This window comes from Eretmochelys imbricata, chromosome 12 (genome assembly GCF_965152235.1).
Source record: "Eretmochelys imbricata isolate rEreImb1 chromosome 12, rEreImb1.hap1, whole genome shotgun sequence".
NCBI lineage: Eukaryota > Metazoa > Chordata > Testudines > Cheloniidae > Eretmochelys > Eretmochelys imbricata.
The window spans coordinates 14,310,053-14,332,493 of NC_135583.1; the positions used below are offsets into that span (position 1 = coordinate 14,310,053).

General features: G+C 39.3%; 1 protein-coding gene across 9 annotated transcripts in view; it reads right to left on the minus strand.

Moving 5' to 3' along the window:
• Positions 1 to 20,554, minus strand: part of CHD9 (chromodomain helicase DNA binding protein 9) — a 193,709-nt gene extending 173,155 nt beyond the window's left edge. For 7 of the 9 annotated variants that reach the window (XM_077831209.1, XM_077831206.1, XM_077831208.1 and 4 more), the window contains exons 1-5: positions 20,412 to 20,554; positions 10,632 to 10,832; positions 9,421 to 9,555; positions 8,801 to 8,891; positions 4,613 to 4,678 (exon numbers count right to left, since the gene is read on the minus strand). The gene's annotated coding sequence lies outside the window, so the exon portion shown is untranslated. The remainder of the gene's footprint in view (positions 1 to 4,612; positions 4,679 to 8,800; positions 8,892 to 9,420; positions 9,556 to 10,631; positions 10,833 to 20,411) is intronic. The other 2 variants (XM_077831202.1, XM_077831201.1) reach the window with 2 other exon arrangements.
• Between the last annotated feature and the right edge of the window lie 1,887 nt (positions 20,555 to 22,441).

Here is a 22,441-nt window from a genome sequence, read left to right on the forward strand (position 1 = left end):
ATAGCAGTCTTTCCATTCTTAATGAGAACTGCATCAGGTTTCATGATCAGAAAATATCTAGTATGTAAATCTAGTTAAATGCTGATGCTGACAAAGAATAAGTTGACAGCCCTTCAAATTCTGATGCCTTCAATGCATTAGAAATGGCTCTGCAGTGGCTTGAAGAACAAGAAGAAAATGAGGCAATGCACCATTCCGCAAATTAAATTATGATTTTGAGGTGTTCAATGTTATAAACTGTTCAACCCACAATTCGTTTGTAAATTAGGGTTTGCACTGATAGATGCGTAAGGTCCATGTGAGGTACTTCACTATTACTAGCTGGTCTACTTCTTTAGGCAACGCCAACATCAGCAAGCCCTAATCTTGCATTTCCCCACATAAATAAAAAAGATGTACAAGGAACCTGAACATCTTCAGAAAATAAGTGGAAAGGGAAATAAAGGTGGGACTATCTAAATGCCCCAGAAGACCAGAATATATTCTCTTCATCATTCTAATCAGTTGTGCTTTGGAAGAAAAGCTAAATATACTTTCCTCTACCAGATTTCGTATCAGTTATGCTAACAGAAAAATATACCACACAATTCAGTATTTTGAAGTGAAAAATTATGAAGATTGATGTTTCTCTTGTTCATTTGTGTTAAGCAAAATGTGAATAAAGAGCATATTTTTAAAAAGCATTGTTAATAGTCAGATTTCCCACTTTGCACATTCATAGGCATATAGCATAAAACAGAAATTGTATTCTCTACCTTTGACCAAGGAGGGGTGGAAGAAACTAAAGCAGAAGAACATAACCAAGTTAGATTAAGTATGAAGTACAAGTACTGTAGCTGATGGTAAACAGATCTAGTTCTGAGGGGACCCATTAAATCAATGGACAGGTTTACTATATTTATTAGCTGTCTGTCCATCAAGGACTCCTGTGTTTAAAAAAGATCAGTTTTAAATGCCTGCATAATTGAAAATATTTTAAATGAAAATATATCCCTCTGGTTTCCAACTACTATCTAGGGCAAGATACTAAATTCCCCTTCAAAGGAGGGAATGAAGAAAAAAAGTAAAGTCCATTGTTTACAAATGAATGTCATACCACACATTAGAATGAAAATACAAAATATTGTTATAAGTATTACTTGCACATACATAATTCTTGTGTACTTCCACAGATCTCAAACTGCCATCTTTCATAAATTGGATGAGTGGGCACAAATTGTCCCCCAGGTCACATACGTAGTTGACAGTTCTGATGTTCTCCACCCACATCAATATTTTGTCTACCTGAATGCTTAAACACTATGCACCCTTGAGGAAAAAACTGTGTAAGATAGAGACCAGAAAAAGCTGTGTGTGACTGAAGTTAGATAAAGCTAACCATGGTTTGTGCTAAACATATAAATAAAATCTTCCTTCCACTTTAAGAGGCACCCTCTGTGTCCTAGACCCTTAGTCCTCCTGTCTTTCAGCACTGAAAAAAAAGGGGGTGGGGGGAATATAAGCAGCCAAGCTTTTTCCACTACAAACTTCTGTAAAAGTCATCAGAATTGCATAAAATTGGAAGGCCAAGCAAGACAAAAAAGGAAGAGGCGGAGAATGCCAGTTTCAGGAATTCCAACACAAGACGTAAAACCACAATTTGAGTTCCCAATTGATAAATCATCTGGCATCTCTGCACTAAAGACAGGATAAATATTTCCAGGCAAGTTAGTTCTTGGAGAAAACCAGTAGTTTCTTATAACAAATACAGACAGCAATTAATTTAAGCGGCAAAGAGTCCTGTGGCACCTTATAGACTAACATACGTATTGGAGCATAAGCTTTCGTGGGTGAATACCCACTTAGTCAGATGCATGTGTATTCACCCACGAAAGCTTATGCTCCAATACGTATGTTAGTCTATAAGGTACACAGGACTCTTTGCCACTTTTACAGATCCAGACTAACACAGCTACACCTCTGATACTTGACACCAATTAATTTAAGCAATTCTAATTTGTTTAAAGTAGTAGTTAGACATACCAGCAGCTTAAGAGAGACAGCGAAGCAAAATAAATTTCAAAGAAAGATGAAGCTCAGAAAACTGGATAGGTAGATTCTTGTTAGTTTAGTAACAATTCCTCTTTATATTACATATTATAGAAAAAGTAAAGGACATAAACCAACAAGAAATATTGCTTAATCAGACGTTGCCCTTGTAAGACAACATGGAAGCAGCATGCATAGCACCATTGTTGTGGTCAAGAGAACACTTCTACTCGAAACCACTGTTTTTGAACATTTATGTAAAGTATGTAAAAATGTTATCCTTTTGTCAGAAATGTATCATGTTTGATCCAGAACAAACACAAATTTCTTTGGAAAGTTGAACGATATTCTGCTTTGGAACACAACCCTTCACACGAAGACATTTTCCAAACTTGTTTTGGTGTTTGTACAAACACAACTGTTTTGCCAACCTTTTCTTGCTCTCTATCACAAACAGGTGGGTAGTGATAGAACTGCAGCACTGTGTTAGCACTACTTAGCCTTTTTTAGCTGCCTCCCTCCCTGCTAACAAGATAGTGTGTTAGGAAACACTGCCAGCCTGTTACAGATCAGTTACAGGGAAATTGTAAAAGGAAGAAGTTTAGAAATCTAATCCTCATCTTTAGGGCTGCATGCCCAAGTTAACAAATAGAGATTCTGCAGGATCAAGCGGGACACAAATTTCATAGTCAAGTATCCCTTGTGGAAGATGTCCTTCCAGCATACTTCCATTTTAAACAAGAGTAGGGAGTCTAGACTTCAGCAATGTCAAATGATTGAAATTACAGTAATAGCTTGAATAGGCAGAATGTGTAAGATACAGTTAGAATGAATTGGTACCTGCTCTTTTATCTCTAAGTTCCTTTACTTTAACTTTTTCTTCCATTTTGGCAAAACTACATTATTTCAGTGTTTTGAAAGGAAACTTAAATTCCAGATTCAAGGCAACTGGAATTCAATGAGGCTTCCAGATCAAATCTAATTTGCCACCTTTGTGCATATTCAGATGTAGTATTTTGTGACAAAGTAAAATTTTATCTGGAAGCCTCACTGAATTCCATGACTTTATAGGTTTTAATTCTTATCCATAATGGGGCATTATTGCACAAGGTTTAATGTTAATTTGAAGGAAAAAACGAATCTGATCACAAGCTTCAGATGGCAAGGTCCTTTTATAAAGGTTAAGGTTTTTTTGTATTGAACACTTAAACATTAATGAACTGCCTGTATGAAGCCACTGGTACAAGTGTGACTAACCAAGATGAAGAATACATTCTTGTTAGAGTTTTCAGAGGTCACTGATTACCTCTTATTAGCTAATATAATGTACATTTGATAAATTCATCATTTCAGGTTTCTCTCAAATATGTTTAATTTTTTAATCAAAAAGTGGCATTTTAACTCAAATTAATCTAAAATAGTTCCAGAATTTTTTTCAGTGTAAGCAATAAAATACAAATACAATGAGCAACATGTGTCCTGTTCTTATTTGATTTCTCTCATTTCTTGCAATCTCACAAGCTCAGTATTTAGAGCTTAGCTACATGGGGAAACTGAGCAGCACAGCTATTCCAGAATAATTCTGTGTGGATACTCTATTTCAAAACAAATGCAACTTTATTCCAAAATCATTACTCCACTTTGTCTAAAACGAATAACCAGGACACTATCTGCAATAACCCTTGTCTTTTCTCAACTGAAACATGCTTTGCCATCTGTCATCTTCAGTCATGACATCACATTTAAAATGTAATATGTAAATTCTTTGTGACGGGAACCATCTCCCACCTTTACTTTGTCGTCTCAATGACTGGTCATTCAACGAAGTATCTAAACTTCAGTCTACTCAGTTTTTAGTAATGCATAAGAGATCTACTTCAAATCAGAGATTAAACCCTCAGATTTTTAAAAAAAAAAAAAGTGGCTCCTTCAAATAGGTCAAAGTGAGCAGAAAATTTTCTTAGGTGGGTGTGGCGATGCCAAACCATCAACTTCTGCACAACCTGAGCTTCCATTTAAAATCAAATGAGTGTGTTAACCCTTAGTTGTCAAGGAAAACAAAACATTACAACATTTTCCAATTAAAAACAGGGTATAAAGCAATGCAGTGCTGTTCCTCTCAGCCTGCCCACAGTCCCTCTCCAGCACTTGGACATATTTTCAGTGCAGTTTAGGTTAGTTTTCACTGCTTATTTTCAGAACCATTTAAGCAGCAATAAAACTAGTAATGAGCAGGACAGTTTCAGTCTGCTGCTCATAAAGAAAGCTGTGAGCAATAAGGGGTGGCAAATATCAAAATTAAGCAGGAGGATCCAGACTGGACTGAGGCTGAGGTAAAGTAACTGTTTTTTGCGCATATACCTCATAGAGAAGATGAGGAAGGACTAACACACAGAGAGAGTGTACACTTTCTCCATTCCATCAGTCAAAGGGGTTAGTGATTAGGATTCAAATGTATCATACCCCAACTAGTCAGAAGCTATGAAAAGCTAGACACCCTAAGTGGAATATATGTATGGCTGGAAACCTGGTCGGAAACAGTAACTACCATTTTCCCAGCAGCTGTGGAAGCTTGGCTTTTTACCTGGCATTGCCCCGGTCAGTCTTTGGTTGGTATGTGTAGTCCTCTGATTTGAGTGTCTTGTAAATTCTGTAAGAAAGTGTGTGAGAAAGGATGGGATTAAGGATTAATGGAATGAATCAGCAAAGAAACAGACATAAAAGCTAGAGAGGTTGTTGGGGGAAGGCGTGGTGGCAGGAGATAGGAGAATGAAAAGGAAAGCATAGTGGTGAAGTTATAGAACAAAATATGGGGAAAGAAAAAAAAAAAAGAGGAAAGATCATGGGGGGAAGGCCGTGCATGGAGAAAAAAGACAAATGAAAAAGGAGTGAAACCGAGAAGGAAAAGAGTGTAAAAAGGCAAGAAACAGCAAGTTATGCTTTTAAACATTTATTAAATGGAAAGTTGATGGACAGCATCACAATTAAATAAAGAACACCATAAAGACTACGGAACAGTTAGATTGCTTTAATTGCAGAGGCAGTGGGTTTTAGGGACATGGCAGCTATTATTCTTCCCGACTAGTAGGCTCAGTCCTTCAGCTAGAAGATGTCAAGTAAACATTCAGCTCAATCGCTAAACACAATATCATCACTTTTGCCTATTGTAAAAAAAATCCCTGCTCCACACTGAGATGGCAGATTGTTGAAAAGTACAACCACTCCCTGCAGAAGTGATAAAACCTCAGTCATCAGTGATTGCTTTCATGTGGAAATTTGAGACATCATCATCCACTTTAAGGTTAGTGTCCATTCAGAAGGCCAAAGAGGTTTAAAAAAAAGAAAGCTCAGTTACCGACATGAGGCAACAAAATTCAAAATTCTTGTAAAAGATGGGAGTTCGTTCATTTCTCTAAGACTATAAAAGATCAAATGAAGGAAAAGTTTATATATTGTACACAAAATACACATGCACCGTTAGTGTTCTAGCAGGGAGGGAATTTCTTGACCCATTCTATTCTAATTGCAAAGAAATTTGACCCTGATCCATTCAATTCTTGAAAGTTTTTACAAAAAATGATTCTAGCTCTAAACTCAGAGAAAGTCTTTCTGCATATAGAAAAAAATTCATTTCATTGTAACAAGCAAATGTGACAGCAGTGGAAACTGGATGAAAGCATGGTAGTGGTAGTATCTGATGTAAAGCACTGGGAACTATATAGCCAGAAGGAAGATCTGAAGTTTTGTTTTTTTTCTTTTTTTCTTCCCCCCACCCCCAAAAAAGTTTCATTTTCTTAGACTTAAGAACTACCCTCCAAAATAGTAGAAGAGACTTGCGTCTTACTGGGCAGAGGTTTGCCAAAGAAAGTGTAGCAGTATTCTTGTTATATCTGACTAAGTTAAATGACACATTTTCATGTGCTATGTATGTTCTTGATTATCAAATCCCTTAGTCCAGTGGTTCTGAACCTGTGGTCCCCAGACCTTGGGAGTCTGGAGATATCTCTAAGATTTCCACACAGATCCGCACCTCCATTCGAAATTTTTTAGGGGGTCCGCAAATGAAAAAAAGGTTGAGAACCACTGCCTTAGTCATTGGCTAGACAAAAGGTACACAATACGAGAGATGTAGACAACAGCAAAGATGAACCTAAATTATATGTTAAGAAATAAACTGATATTTTAAAAACTTTTGTGGTTTTCTCTTGCACAATAGAACTAAATCCAGACATTCTCTCTCCAGGATCAGAGACATTCACGTTCTTATTTTTTGTGTTATTTTCATCTTAGTTAAGGTTCTCTTCATTTGACAAACTATAATGATAATGTAAAAGTTATTGCTCTTTGTTTCCAGAGAAAAAATATGCTAACATGGACTTAAGGTTGAGTGTATATATAGGTATTTTACAGTTATAAAAAACAACAACTATATAAGTATAATTGTCCCTGAAACATTCTACACCATGGAAATTCAGAGTTAAAATGAAATCTTATGCTAAGATTTGTTAATATGTTGTTGATGTGTTACGGTACAGAAATGCATAGTTAGGTTAACTCTGCCCTGCTACACCACCATGCAATAACTATACACTATGACTAAAGCATTTTATCATCTGTAGTCAGACAGATTCAACTGATTTTTCCCCCTTCATGGCATGACTACAGGGCAAAGTTAGGTTACTTGGTTATCCCATCTGCGCATTTCCATACTTTAAGATTAAATTTTAGAAGTCAAAATATACATTAACATGGATTTTTCTGTATTTATAATGCTTATTTTGGAATAATTAATCATCCTTATATCACACATACTAAGATTAAGTTAAGGTTGAGGATATATACTTGGTGCTTGGAAATTTACTTTTGAATTAAAAATTTCAGACAAACACTGAATTCAAACCCAAAAAGCAAATGTTTACATGTGATATTTCCTGTAATATGAAGAATGGAAGAATCAACCTTAAAGCTTTAAAATAAAATATAAATAAACAAAATAAATAGATAAATTTAAAAAAAAAAAAAGTAATTTTAGGAACATGTTCACCAGGATGCCCTGGCTGCTTTATACTTCTGTGGAGCAGCACAAAGCAGTCAGAGCATGCTGGCTAACTGAGACGGATTTACAACTCCCAGCAGCACAAAGTATACCTGCAGTTTCCGCCTCCCTCCTGCACATCATGCCCAAAGTCACTGCTCCATCCTGCACTCCCCACATCCCCCTGTACTCAGAGGCCCTAGTTTTCCCCCTCTCCTCCCTAACTTCTCTGCTGACAACATCTGGTGCAACAGGTAGGTTTTTGACAGCAAAATTTAGGATTAATGGTAAATGTTAGATATTCTTCATAACTCAGTTTCAGTCCGCAGAGACAGACAGATGATGTCCTACTTCAGATAATTACACAAAAAATGGCCATTTGGAAAGAGGATATCTTTTATTACTCTCAATGTGAGAAAAGCCAAGCTTCCCAAAACAGGGAAGACAGTGGCCCCTAACAGCAGAAAGGGTCACTATCTTCTCTGCTGAGTGCAGCTTGGCCTCAGTCCAACTGAGAACAATCAGACATGGCAGCAATTTTAAGAGGGCACTTCTTCATGGAATTCTCTGTAACAGATTATTTGTCAGCCTCTGCTGAACAATAAACTTTCAGTTATGAAGAATACAGCAAAAAAATACTATTAATCCAAAAATTATTCCTTCAAATGCGGTCTATGTAGCATACACACATTTTAGTTTTAGCTAGAAGGGAAGTTTGAAGATGTGTTACTAATATCATTAGGGACAAAAGAGCTTTGAGGCCAGTTGCTTCTGTTCTTAAAGGACCTATTTTAAAATAAATTTTAACTCAAATTAATGGATTTATTTGTATGTTCACAGACAATTATTGTATATTCAAAAAGTGCTGAAATATTGGGGTGTATACATTGCATTATATATAAATTGACAGAATCACTGCTACTTAATTCAACCTCAAACATGGAGCTGCAAATGGTGCCTTCATAATATGCTGAAAAGTTGTGTGTGGGTTTGTTTTTTTTTTTAAATCCAGCATAGCATGACCAATTTCTTACATATGAAAGTAGTGGATGTTTAGAGAAGAACAACAAAACTAGAATATGGGTGTCCATTTAAAAAACATCTCAGATTCTCCCTAAAGTCAGATCTTTTACTACTATACGTGGGTATATTCTGCTCAGTAAGTGAATGAAAATACATATGCAGTATGTTTCAGATTATATTTATTCAAAGCATTAAAAAGCATATCAAAATAAAAACCGAAACAGACTCATGAAGTTCTCAGTCCTTCTCTTTGCCTGGAGGAGGAAAGTGTATAAGAGACCTCTGTTGAACGGAATCTCCATCCACCTGAAAACTCTAGTTTGAAAATGCAGACTATTTTCCCAGAGTAAGAATGGGTTCATTTTACACTCCATAAAAGTAGTTTCATAGACCAACTTTTGAATATATACATAAACTCAATCATTCGGTTCCTCTCGCTCAAAAAAATCACCAAGATCGGGTGGCTGAGTTAAGACACTGATACTTGTTAAGAGATTATTCGGTTCCTAAAATGTGCTTTTATTAGTCAAAACAGGTTCAAAATTACTACAAGCTAATACAAACTCTTAGATGATGCTATGACGTTAACTCTCTGATTAACACAGAAGAATCTGAAAAATAAATGGTCGAAAGTGAAATGTTCTTACTGAATTTTCTTCATTCTGTAAGATACTTGACAAAATCACAAAAGTCAAAAATCAAAAGAATCCTTACCCATGAATTAAGAGTGCATATCCTTTGTGAAGAGTGAAGTAACTCAGGGTGATACCTACCCCAAAATAGGTAGCTCATTATCATTAGGGACCTGAAAGTAAAGCACAGTAACAAAGGACAAATCACAATCACACTTCAAGATCATATCTTAGCATCTGATAATTCAACTACTGAGTACATCTATGGCATTGATCACTTGGGAAACATGAGAATATACATGTATTCATAAATAAGGGAGATTTTTAAAGCAATTTTGCAAACATCTATTTGCTCAATTCCCTAAGATAAGTGAAGTTATTTTTTTTCATATGACTGGAAAAGGACAAAATGAAAGGGAGAAGGACCATCATTGTAACAGACATTTAGACAGATTTTGTGCTGGAATTTTAAAATTTTTATGACTACTTAAAAGTGCTGAATATAAAGAATATGATAATTTTCAAGACTGAATAAATCGTGTTCTTAAGGGCTGAGGTTGAAACTTGCCAATGCTTATCCATTAAACTATTTATCTGATAGCAGAAGGGAAAGCCGAAGGTTGCTGTGATTACACACCAGGGCTTAACAGATGTACTTGCCAATATCAAGTAATATTGCTGAATTGGGGGAAGTGCACTTACTCGACAGTCATGCTCCAATCCCCCATTGGACATAGCGGGGAGTGGAGCCCACAGAGCCTAGAAGAGGCACCAAATGTGCAAACACACTGCGGGGAAGGGGAAGGGTGAGGGGAGAAGTAAAAGCTTCTGGGATCCCTGGAAGAGAGAAAACACAATGAAGCATACCATCCCCCTTCCCCAATGCTGCGTGGGAAGGAAAAGGGGGGAAATAAGTGGATTTACATTCTATATCAATATGCTTTTATAGCTAGATTTCCCCATACAAAAACATGATCCTTTTCCTAGGCAGATAAAGCAGCCTTAAATTCTGTTAAATACAAGCCTTGTCAGGAGATTTTTCTCAGGAGATCGTTCATTAATGTGCACTCACAAATTTATTAGTTGATGTAAAATTAAGAATAACATTTTATTTTTTGAAACTTCACAATATTTTAAGCAGGATACAACTCATTTTCCATATATCTTCCAAACAATGCACAACACAGTTATCAAGATAACAAGAACTGTTTGTCATAAACTGGTAACTTCACATTAAAACTGTACTTAGTACACACTCTTGATATACATGCTGCGCTATCTGCCCTTCTTTTCTCACTTAATAACTTGTAAACTCATTCTAAAGTTGGTAGACTGAACTATGCCTAGCCTACTTAGAGGCTGTTCTATGTTAGGAATTTTTGTACTCTAAAAATTGATTTCTAATTGGTGCAAAAACAGAAATTGGTTTTGTCTAAAATAATTAGACAATTATTCTGAAACATCCTCTAATCGGTCCTCTACTGTCTTAAGTGATATGCAAGAATTTTGTATAAGAATATCCACAAAAGTTTCTTGTAGATTTTCTTCTTATACTGTGATTTCATATCACAACAGAAAAAAATTTGAGATCCCTTTAGAGATTCAAAAACCTCTCTTCCCATCTGCCAATCAAGGTGAGAACCCATACTTCTAGAGAGTTTAACAGTCAAGTATTACTAAATACAGAAACAACTTTTCTAAATAATAAAGAGTTAATTGGTTAAGAAATACTACAAACAGGCTAAATTATAGCATAAGGTTTTGCAATACACAGATTATTGGTATTTTATTTACAACATTATCTAATTTAATCTGGAAAAAATAAACCATGATCTCGCAATCAAACATTTCCCTCCCCACTAGTTTACAAATTAAGAATATCCCAATTACAGAAAACTGATTTCTGCACTTACCAACTGTGGCAAACATCGACTTGCTTAAATGTTTTGTTATCTGAAACATAGCTGTCAATCACAAATTCTTCCTCAAATTGATTCTGTCAATAACTCAGAATAGGAAAAAGAGGATTCTCACTCCTGAAGCCAAGAGAGACCACTTGCTTGACCAGCCTCAGATATTAAGACAACCATGGAGTATTTGTGTCTTTGAAGAATCTTGTGTTAAAAAGAAAAAAGAAACAAAGGATAAAGTAATGAGAAAAACAAGGGATTATTAAAGCATTGCAAAGTGTTACCCATGCAAACAGATAGCTCAATGAAATTACACCGATACGTTCATAAAAATAAAATATCTATGTAAAACTACAGAAAGCTGCATGCACGCAGCTTAGTCACAGTCAAAAAGAAAAAATGGGATCAAGCCCATTCTCATCTTTCTTGTTTACTTACGCAGTATTTCTTTACTTTGTGCGGTCAATTAGTGATTTTGCCAAACTTATAATGAGTAGTTACATGATGCATCAACTCAAAAGGAGTTCAGTAAAGCTTCTGTGGTTTAAAAGGGAACCCTATTGTTTGTCCTGAAATGTGTGGATTGGATTAATATGTTGTATATAAATTATAGGGACCAATTTTATCAACTTGAACTGGAATGAAGATTTTTTTCCAAACACGGCTCATTTGAACAAAGCTATCTGAGAGGCAACTCCTTTCAAAAATGATCTGCTATTACCCAAACAAGGAGACCAGTATTCTTTTGTAAAATACCAGTATCAAAAAATTTAAAAAATTTTAAAAAAGGATCTTCCTCTGCATACATGTACAAACTGTATAACTCTGAGAATCCCTAACACACTCTTGATGGAGCCAAAGCATCACCATTAAAAAAAAAAAAATCATCTGGAACCATAAACAAAAATAATGTACCATTCAATTTAGACTCTCCATATACATTAGTAAAGAGTGGAATACAATATTTATTTCAGTTTATTTTGCATAACCACTCTGCTTCAATTGTAACAAATTGTGATATCACATAAAACTCATGATAATAGAAAACTGCTAAGTTAAAGACTATTTACTTCTATACAAAAAGCACTTGGTCATAAGCACATCCAACAGAAGGTTTGATTTCAAATAAGACTATAAGAAAAGGAGTACTTGTGGCACCTTAGAGACAATTTATTTGAGCATAAGCTTTTGTGAGCTATAGCTCACTTCATCGGATGCATACTGTGGAAAGCGTAGATGATCTTTTTATACACACAAAGCATGAAAAAATACCTCCCCCCACCCCACTCTTCTGCTGGTAATAGCTTATCTAAAGTGATCACTCTCCTTACAATGTGTATGATAATCAAGTTTTGGGCCATTTCCAGTACAAATCCAGGTTTTCTCCCCCCCACACACAAACCCAGTCGCTAAGGTGCCACAAGTACTCCTTTCCTTTTTGGGAATACAGACTAACACGGCTGTTACTCTGAAATAAGACTATAGTTCAAACGTTGTAGAAAAAACTTGCTGGATTAGAATATTTCTTTGCAAGCACTGGTACCAACACAAGTGTGTGCTGCACCTTGTCAGTAAAGTTGATTTTAACATGTTGAGATAAGAAGGAGTTAAACATCCTTGAATATTCTGCTCTTAGAAAAAGGAGATATGCTAATCCAAAACTTCTGTATGGGAGAAAAACTGTCGGGGTCCAAAATTTCAATGGTAAAATTACTGGGAAAAGGAACAAAATATTATCTTATTCTACTCTTACAAGATTACTTTTATCTGGCTTTTCCAAAAATTATCTATGAAAAGGTTCTGTAGTGATTTTGACAAGTTTCAGGATTCCATACAGTGAATCCTGGTTCACTTTATAACCAAAAGTGAACCAAAGTTCTCCATTTCCTCACCCAAATATAGCTTATCTGAACATGCCAATATGAAGAACATACTTTTCCCTTGGAAGATCAGAATGAAATATATTCTTTAAGTGACCTGTGCGGAAACCAAGGCCTATTATAAGGTTAGGAAAACATTTTAATTTTGGGAAGGAGGTAAAAGGTTTATTTGCTTTTTTCATTATTTAGGATAAAATACGAAATGCTTCTAGTAAGTTTTTAGTATTTATAAAAGTAAGTGACAACTTAGGAGACAACTACAGAAGCTCTGCTACACCCAAGATAGATTCAAATCATCATTCAAGTTTTGTCACAAGTTCTGCCAATGCACCTCAAACTTGATCTGCACTACCCCCATTTCTGCAGTCCAAGATTTTTCCTGAGCAATTACGTGGAAGTTGTGTGATATGGACAAATATTCACTAAGAACCAGGTGAAAGCTCGCTCTCATTTTCTCTTGTGGCCTAAAACAAGATTTCATTACAGATCTCCAGAGATAAAATAATGACCTTCTAACCCATTTCACAACCTAACCTCCTTTCATCGTACAACTCTACTAATACACATTAATCTTAACCTTCAGTAACTCCAGTATTCCAGTTTCAGGACTGTCCTGGTGAGCTATTGCCAGCCACCAAGTTGTGTGGTGGTTTTCTGACCTGTGACAACTTTATTACATGAACAAGGGTGTAAACAAAAGGTCAAAGCAGAGGCCATATTTATTTTGCTGTTGACTAAGGCTGATTTGAACACAGATTGACAGTACTGAAGACTATTTACACATAAGCATAAGTAATTTTTTGTGCAAATTCAGAAAAACGGAATTTCAAGCCTCAATGAAGCTCAGATTAAGGTGCCACAGATATTCCTCCAGATATTACATTATATATTGTGCAGAACAAGTGCAGTTTCAGGCTCCCTCTCATCATCACATTTATTCACAAGGAAAGCCCCACATCTTTGAGACGAAGAGCACATAAAACTTCTCTAACATTATAATAGTCAAATCTGTATTAGAGCACATTATCGGTCGCAAACAATGTATTGCACAAAAGTTTTAGACTTCCTTAATAGATTGCCTCTTTTCTAACTTAAAAACAAAATAAATTCAAAGTGACAGTATCTTAAACTGTAAGTATCTTAATGAGAATTTCATTATTTTTCACAATTATGGTTTCAGCAGAGACCATGGATTCAGAATACCTTCTTGAATTCTAGACATCTCAGCACAGAAGTGAAAAGATAGGAACACGTGAGCTCTTATCCCATTTTAGCATCAACACCTTTTGTCACAAACTGTTTCACTGCCACCCATCAGTAAATTGGCAACACACACTTATTTCACAAGCATGTTCTGGGGATTATAATTGTGAATTTCTCAGAAGACAAAAGATCTAGATTAGAGACTAAATTTTATTGTGACTTCTGAAAAATATGGATAAATATTTTGAAAAAGTGTACATTGCAGCCATCAAGAAACAAAGACCCAATGCCCGATTCTTTTCACATTTACACTGGTTTTACCAACAGTTTAATTCCACTAACTTCAATGGCGTTATGCCTGAGGTACTACAGTATGAGACGAGAACCAGGCCTAAATTCATTTTCAATAATATAGCGGATAAAAAAAAGTCTAATGATTTTTTTAAATAAAAAAAGCCAGTTTTAATTTAAATTAAATAAGACATTTTTTTAAAGTACCTATTTAAAATGTAATTTTAAATTGACAATTTATATTAATAAGGGCTTAACTCACTATAATCTACTAAAATAATTTAAACTAAATACAAAATATAACGTGTGATATATTTGCTGCTAAATTTTCACGAATTGGTGGAAGTCACTGGTTTAGCACCTGGAACAAGAGTTTGTTGAAGTGTTAAACCAGCTTTTGGACAGCAATAGCCTCTTCTGAAGGTGCAGAGAGAATACTTTCTTATTTCAGTTTATTCAACTAGTTTAGTTCAATAAATGCCTCCTTCAAAGCTGAGAAACCAACTAGGAGTTGAAAAAACACAAGAAAATGAGATCTACTACTTCTAAAATCTTGAAGGACATGGTGACCAGCCACAGTCAGTTAAATTCGCTATATTATAGAAAATACTTTCTTTGTTTAATAAATCAGTTTGTTTTCAAGGCAAAACACGTTTTGATAAACTGTTTTCCCCTTATGTATCCAGCACATTTAAAGTAGTACTAAATTTAAAATGCCATTTCTGTACATTTAAAATTTAATTTGAATTTCCATCCAATTAGAGCATGACACAGATTTTAAATAAAAAATTAAATCTAGTAAATAAGAAATGCATCATTCACTATTTTTTATCAATTAAAATGTAATAATTAAGAACCTAAATAAATGTAAGTTAAGCTATGTAATTGCTTAAATAAATGTATATAGATCTAGTGTATCCTCCTGGTTCGCAAAAAGCAGCATTAAATTTAGTGTAAAGGCTATATTTAGTTGCAATCAACACGTTTTAATGGTTGCCAGCCAGTGAGAATCAACCTTTCTTCAGGAAAATAATGAAAAAGTGCATGCAAAACATGATTAAAATCGATTATTTAAATCAAGGTTTCCTGAATGTTCATTTAAATTGATTCAAAGTGGCAATGTGAATCAACCCACCCGATACAGAAATGACAGCAAGTTCATGTTATTCATATTATTAAAGGGATAGAATATTATGCCATTATATATGTAAGAAAAAGTCTTCAGAAGCTATTACAAGTTTTTCCTCTTATGACATTCAGTAACGTGTTAAACTTTAAAGTAATAATAGGAGGCTATTAAAGTTTATTTACTAGTGAAAGCCTATGCAATTTTCTAGAATGAATTTTGGCAGACTATCTAAACTTCTAATTTTTTTAAGCACAGAAAACTGTTTTTATTCCTGTTATATAAAGGAGAGTAGCTAACACCACACTGAAGGAGGAGATCAATTTGGTACCCCCTGTTCGTAAATTTTCTATTAGGTAGATAAAGCAGAGTCAAAAAATTGGTATTTGGCCACAAGAAATTAATAGGATTGCCTCATCTTGTGATAACTCTACTTTTTATGCAAGTACAAGGTTGATTTCATAAATTAACAAAAACCTCAAGTGTCAGTGTTTTTGAGGTCAGACTAGATCAGTGGGTCTCAAACTTTTTTTTTTATTGGCGACCCCTTTCACACTGTAAGCCTCTGTGTGCGACCCCCCTAATAAATTAAACACACTGTTTAAATATATTTAACACCACTATAAATGCTGGAGGCAAGCAAGGTTTGGGGTGGAGATTGACAGCTCGTGACCCCCCCCATGTAATGATCTTGCGACCCTCTAAGGGTCCCGACCCCCTAGTTTGAGAACCCCGGAGTAGATGATCACAAATATCCCTTTTGGCCTTGAAAACAAAACAAAAAGGTAAACCAGAAAAAACCCCAAGGAATATCAAAGTTACGATCCACAAATTCACTCAAAGTTATACATAGTAGCCAAACATGTTAATATCAGACATCTGTCTGTTTGGCGTTCAGGCTGAATCAAGTTGGAGGTCTCAGTACAAATGTCCACATCACACTGGCACCTTTGTCGTAAAACGAGCCAAGAACGGAGCGAAACTGAGGACAGAACCACCACCTCACCCCAAGTATGTTCCCTCCAGTTTTATAAATGAAGCATGGTGGCAGGGTAATATGAAAGAGAGAACTTTAGTCTCAAATGCTACAATACAAACACCTTAAATGAGCTCTCACTAAAATGTAGCTGTGTCTCTAGCTGCACATGCACCGTGCTGAAAATATACCCATACAATAAAATGAACTCAGCATTTCTAAATATTTACCTCTCTCGGTGGGTGTTATTGATTAAAATGCTTATATGCCTAACGTGTGCTTTCACTTGCCACACTGCTCTAATACCACAATTTATTTTTGTTTGCATTTTACAGTTCAATATTTTATCAGTTCCTCCAACAGGTGATCTTTTTAGACGGCAACAGCATCTAGCTTTTTTATGTATTCTTTATGAGAATGTTGCACAAAAAATGAAATACCAAGAATTTACATTAAAAAGAGGAGAGTCTCTACGTTCAGATGGCCAATGGCCAAACAAGTTCTCTCTTGCCTATATGAGCTGGCCAGAGAAATAAAAAATGATTGGCACACTCTGATCATATTTGAATTAAGTGCTAGCAACTCATATTGGGGTTATTGTATCCCTGCAAATTCAACATGGTGAAGATAAAGAAAAGTCTTCACTCCTTCCTTTTGCTGAACAGGAAAGATGCCTCTCAGGGAGTCCAAATGACAGTGGGAATCCAGATGTCAGTTCTTAGAACTCTGGACTCACAAAATCCCATGACTGGGCTTTGGGTACATCCATTAAGGTGACTTCAGATCCTTCACGTTCCTGAAAGCCCTGCCTCTAGTCTGGCAAAGAGGCTGACTGAGAGAAAGGGGAAAACAGAGTGCAGTCTGAGCCTGAAAGAGAATGAGATTTCCTTGAGTGTATTGAGGAGTCTGCTCCTTAGTCTGAAAGGAACAGTGGCTGTAAGAGGAATGATCAGAGAAGTAAACGGAATGACATGATCTATAAAAAGTAAGAAGAGCAGAGAAAATTTACTCAGGACTCAGTTTGTGGTTAGCATAGGAATCACAACTATTACTGTAACCCAGAACTACGCAGGACCAAACTAGAACACTGCATTCTCCTCCTTCTGCTCCAACTTCTGTTCATCATTCCTACCAAACAATGCAATGCTCCAGAGTCTAGACATTTACTTGAGGTAGACACAAGGACTTATACAGCAGGCCTGATATCTGGAGGACAAGGCAACACATTAAGGAATCCTACCTGACAATCTCTACAGAGTTGTGTGGCTGACCTATTCATTTTATAATATCTCAAGTATGAGTTGTAGTTTACATTAAATGAAGTTTGTATCAAAATGTTAAATTAATAAATAACACAACATAAAGAACTGCTAGTGCTCCCCACACTGGGGTGGAGGGCTGGAAGCATGCTGAAATTAAAACATACCTATTACCTAATGTCATAGGAGTAGAGCAGTATAAAAATGAGACTGACACAATTTTATTAATCTCTCTCAGTCACTGGCTCTTGTCTATTTTATAGAAAGGAAATACATGAACAAGGTCTGCTTTGAAGGCCTTCACAGTCCCTGTGTGATGGTCCAAATCAGAGCACTTTACAGATACAATCACTAAAAACATCCCCCCCCCCCGAGCTTTCATCGTTTACCTAATCAAAAATGACTAGGAACGTATGGCTTGATTTTCAGAAGCCCTCAGCATCCACTGCTCATGTTGAAGTCAGTGGGATCTGAAGCTACTCAGCATCTTTTAAAAAAATCAGATTAGTCATAATAATGGAGGGACAAGAGTCCAACAAGTCTGGGGGGCAGGGGAGTTTGGCTACTCTTCACTGTAAAGATCTATTAGGAGCTTATATACCGAACCATTTGCTGACACACTATATATGTGGCTGAATACTAACAGCTTAAGTAACACAGACTAAGTTAACGATCTTAGCACCTTTGAGTATATCTTTATACTCAAATTACTGAAGACACGTTTGGCATAATATTTCCCTATTTGTTTCCAACGTCATGCAATGCACAATTGGCAAATTGCATATTGTGATGTTCCTAGAATGGCAAAATATTGATTGTTGCTGACAAGCTTTTGTTGAAGATATCCTATAAGTAACTATGGAGAATATTTTTCCTGTGAACGGTTAATTGTTATGACATCTATGACTGTCAAAAGCACACCTCTGTGAATTGCTTACGTGAGAGTAAGAATTTATTTTGTATGTTCTTCATGAGTTAAAAAACGAATTTAAGTCAGTGGTGTTTTGGAGCCCCATCAAGCAAGTGTGTCTGAACAGTTAAAGAATTAGCAGATGCCTACAAGCAGGAACATATCAGGTTGTCTTTTTGGGTGGAGACCACATGACTGTCAGGAAATAAGCAGGATATTATTTTGCTCTCTCACTTAGGTAATTATCAAAATCTGAAGTAAAACAAATAGGTTGTAAGATTTTGTTTACCACTTGAAGGAAGTCCGCACAAATATAATATAGGCTATTTCACCTACAGATATAAACCAAAATTCACAACCCTTGCTAGATAGAAACTCTGTAACTGCTCAAAGATATTAAAGGAAGTAGAAACTATTTACCTACAAAGTCCAACATAGTCTTTCTAATAAGAAAGATACTCAGAAGTTTTCAGCTGTGACTACTCTTAAATTAAATGAAAAAGATGGGATAAAGCTTGCACCTAACAAGCTGGTGTTTCTGGATTGGCACAAAAGTTAAATGGGGTACAGGAACCTCCTATGACAGACAAGCCTACTTTTCTTGTGGTGGAAGCTCAGAGACAACTACTTTTAAAAGCAAAGTCACAAGACTTCAGAGAAAAGGGGCAGAGAAGGTCTGAACCCTTTCTAGCACTATCATGGCTGTTGCAGCATTATATTTATTAATCCTTCCCTTTTCTCTGTCCACAGTCTCCATTTGCTCCTCAGCAACCATGCCTGCTGGCCCAAGGCTCTTCAGTCTCTCCGCTGTAGGAAACACCAGATCTGTCTGTATCTCCTCATGGTGAGTTGATACTGCTTTCGTTAAAGTTTTTCGTTACTGTGGGTATGGTCTTTTGCATGCAAACGTGAATATGGAGGGTGAAAACCTTCCTAAGAGATGAGGGCCTTGATTTCACCTTTGCAAGAAGAGACTTCTTGAATGTTCTCCCCCCCCCCCACAACCTGACTGGGAAAATAGGTTTTCTTCCACACCATCCTGTTTGCAGTAGGTCCCTTTGCCTCAGCCGAAAGCTGTCACAAGCCTCCCACCTTCAGCGGAGACACGCTCGCCTGACATATATTGTGCCAATCCACCTCACACACCCAGTAGGGAGACAGCCTCAAAATGACGACCCTGACCCTGCCATCCCAGGGCCCCAGTTTAGACCCCACCCCGACCTGGCCTATTAGCAACCCCCACAATCTGCACTCCAAACCTTTTCAATCTGCAGCCTCCCATCATCCCCCCCCCCTCCCCCCCGCCCCACACACACACCGCCGCCCCGCCTGGTGGAGAAGCCAAGTCCGCTGCCCGCACCCCTCCCTTGCCTCATCGGTAGCCAGATCCAACACGCCCCCTCGCCCAGGGTGCAGCCAGCTCCGTTCCGCTCGGCTCCCCTCCCCCCCGCCCAGGGGGCGGCCAGCTCCAACCTCAGCCTCCCTCTCCACCTGCACCGCCCCGCACCCGCCCGCTCAGCGGGCAGCCAGCTCCAACCTCGCCAGTCTTCCCCCGGCCGCCTCGCCCACTCGGCGGGTAGGCAGCCAGCTGCCGTCCCTCTCCCTCCGCCGCCTGCCTGCCCGGTGGGGAACCAGCCCCCGCCGACCTACCGTATGCTGGGGCCGGCTCCAACCCCTCTCCCGCCCCACCATCCTGCCTCGGGCCCAGGCGCTGCCGGTGCGAGGGGCAGGGGCGACCCAGACTGTGCCCGTCGCCCCACGCCCGCCCTGCGAGGGGGCGGAAGCAGGCTCAGCCGAGGCAGGGCGAGAGCAGGCCCGGCCGCGCCGTCCCCCCGCGTGGGCGGGGGGAAGCCAGGGCCAGCCCGTGTCTCTGTCACCTGAAGCGCGGCCTGCTCCGGGGGCGGCGGGGAGCAGCCCGCCCCTCGCACGCACTCACCGCCGGGTTCGCCATTACACGGCCGCGGCCGTCTGGCCGGCACGCGTGGGGAGAGGCGATGCCCCGCGCCTGACAGCTCCCTGCCTCGGCCAGACGCCGGGGGAACGGGGCGGCGGCGGCTCCCCTCCCCCCTCGGGGAATTCCCCTGCCTCTCCGGCCCCGCGGGGTGCGCAGGCCACCGCTGGCTAGGGGCACCACTTACCGGCCGCTGGCACAGGCCCGGGAGGAGGAGCGGGAGGAGGCGGCGCGGCGTGATTTGCTCTTCCCCCGCCCGGGCAGGGAAACAGGAGGGCTATTGGCGAAGTTTCACTAGCTCCGCGCCGCGACCCCACCAGCCCCAGCGAACCCGAGGGGACGGGCTGGGGGGGGGATACATTTGCATATTTGTCAGCCACTCGCTGATTGGCCACCCGGGCAAGGGCCGCCTCCGCGGGCTGACACGGTGCCTCTGCGGGGGGGAGAGGGGGAGCGGGTCGGCGAGCCGGGGAGGAGTGAGCGAGGGGTGTGAGGAGAGGAGGAGCGTGCGCAAGAGGCGGCGTGGGGCTGGGAGGCGCGCGCGCGAGTCCCCTTCCTCGAGACGCCTTCTCCTCACGCTTCCACAACCCGCAGGGGCGGGGGGAGCCGCCCTGGGCGGGGGCGGGGCCTCCGGGCAGATGAAAGAATCCGAGCCGCTGATAAAATGGTGCGCGAGCGGAGCGATGAGCTGATCCAATATGGCCCCCTTCCCTGACAGAAGCCAATCCCGGGCGCGTTTACTCTGGAGGTTCCCGCAGAGACCTGGATACTGGGTAGGCCCCGCTGCCGGGGAAAGCCAAAGGGAGAGTGGAGCGCTCCGGCGGACAGTGGCGCCCTCTTGCAGCGGCGGGCGGCCGCGGCGCACGCCCCCGGCCGCGGCCTCCTTTCCCCTCGCCGGTCCCAGCCCTGCTGCCCCGGCTCTCGCATCTGCTGCCCCAACGTGCAGGGAGAGGGGACAGGGGTTGACCCCCCTGGGGGAAAGGACCCTTTCGGCTCACGAGCAGGCCCGTTAAATACCGACCGCCCCCCGCCTCCTCTCCCACCGTTTTCCTCATCCACAACTCCCGTGGGCACCCCGCTCCCTGAGGAATTCAGCTTCATGCTGCGTGCGGCGGAGTAAATCCGTTGTGCGTTCCGCTGCGGTTCTGTCGCCAGGAACTTCAGAGTCTCCCCGAGATGTGTTCGCTGTTAGCCGCTACTTCCCTGCAGCAGGGGTGCGCTGTGGCCCTGCCTGACTTTTAGGTTCACTAAGAAAACTGCCCTAGTGTTTCCACTTCATTTTAAACGAAGAAAGACACTTACCCCTTCTTGGTTCCCAGGGGGCATACTAGACACAGTACTGATCCCAGCCTCAGACTCGTTTAAGGCCACTTTTCCAAAGGGCCACCAGCACTGTGCTAACAAATGTGACCGTGTATATATTTCTACGTGCCCAAAAAAAAAAAAAAAAAAATCTACCACTATAGCTACAAATTATAGTTCTTTTATTTTGTCCTTAAATCACACTTTTCAACCATAGTTCTCACAGCTTTACAAAAGGGGGTGAGCATTCTCACCATTTTAAACAGACAGTACTTGATGCACAAATACTTTATGTGCATCTTTTACTGGAATACATTTGAAAATGTCTTAAATTCTAGGTCTCCCCAACCCCGAAATAAAACTACGGTTTCAACTCTCTGTAATCTGTGGGTTCTCTTGTCTGAAATGTCTTCCATCCTCAGCATTTTTGTCATTAGTCCAATATCAAAATATTTTATATACCTGATACCCTGTATAATATTTATGTACCACAATAATGTCATTTTAAAGACTGGACCATGCACTTCCTGAATAGCTCAGTTAAATTTCAATATATGCACACTGAAATATTACATAGGTCTTAATTTGTTGTACTTGTTTGTGTATTAATTTATGACAAATTGAAAATGTGATATTTGGATACCCCTACTTAAGTTTTTTTCATTCAGTATCTGGGCCCCCAAGGTTTTAATCCTATGTCCAAAAAGAGCACCACTAATCAGTAAAGTTTTTAAGTTTGTAAACTCTCTGCTACTTACTAGTCCTGATGAATTTCCCCCATTTACTTCCTAATCTCACCCCCACAATCTCAGCTGCTCCTTACATACAATATTTTGGGAAATAATATAGCTGAGTTTTTCCAATGATTTCTTGTCTCCCAAAAGAAATGAACCAGCACTCCCCTCACCCATCCCT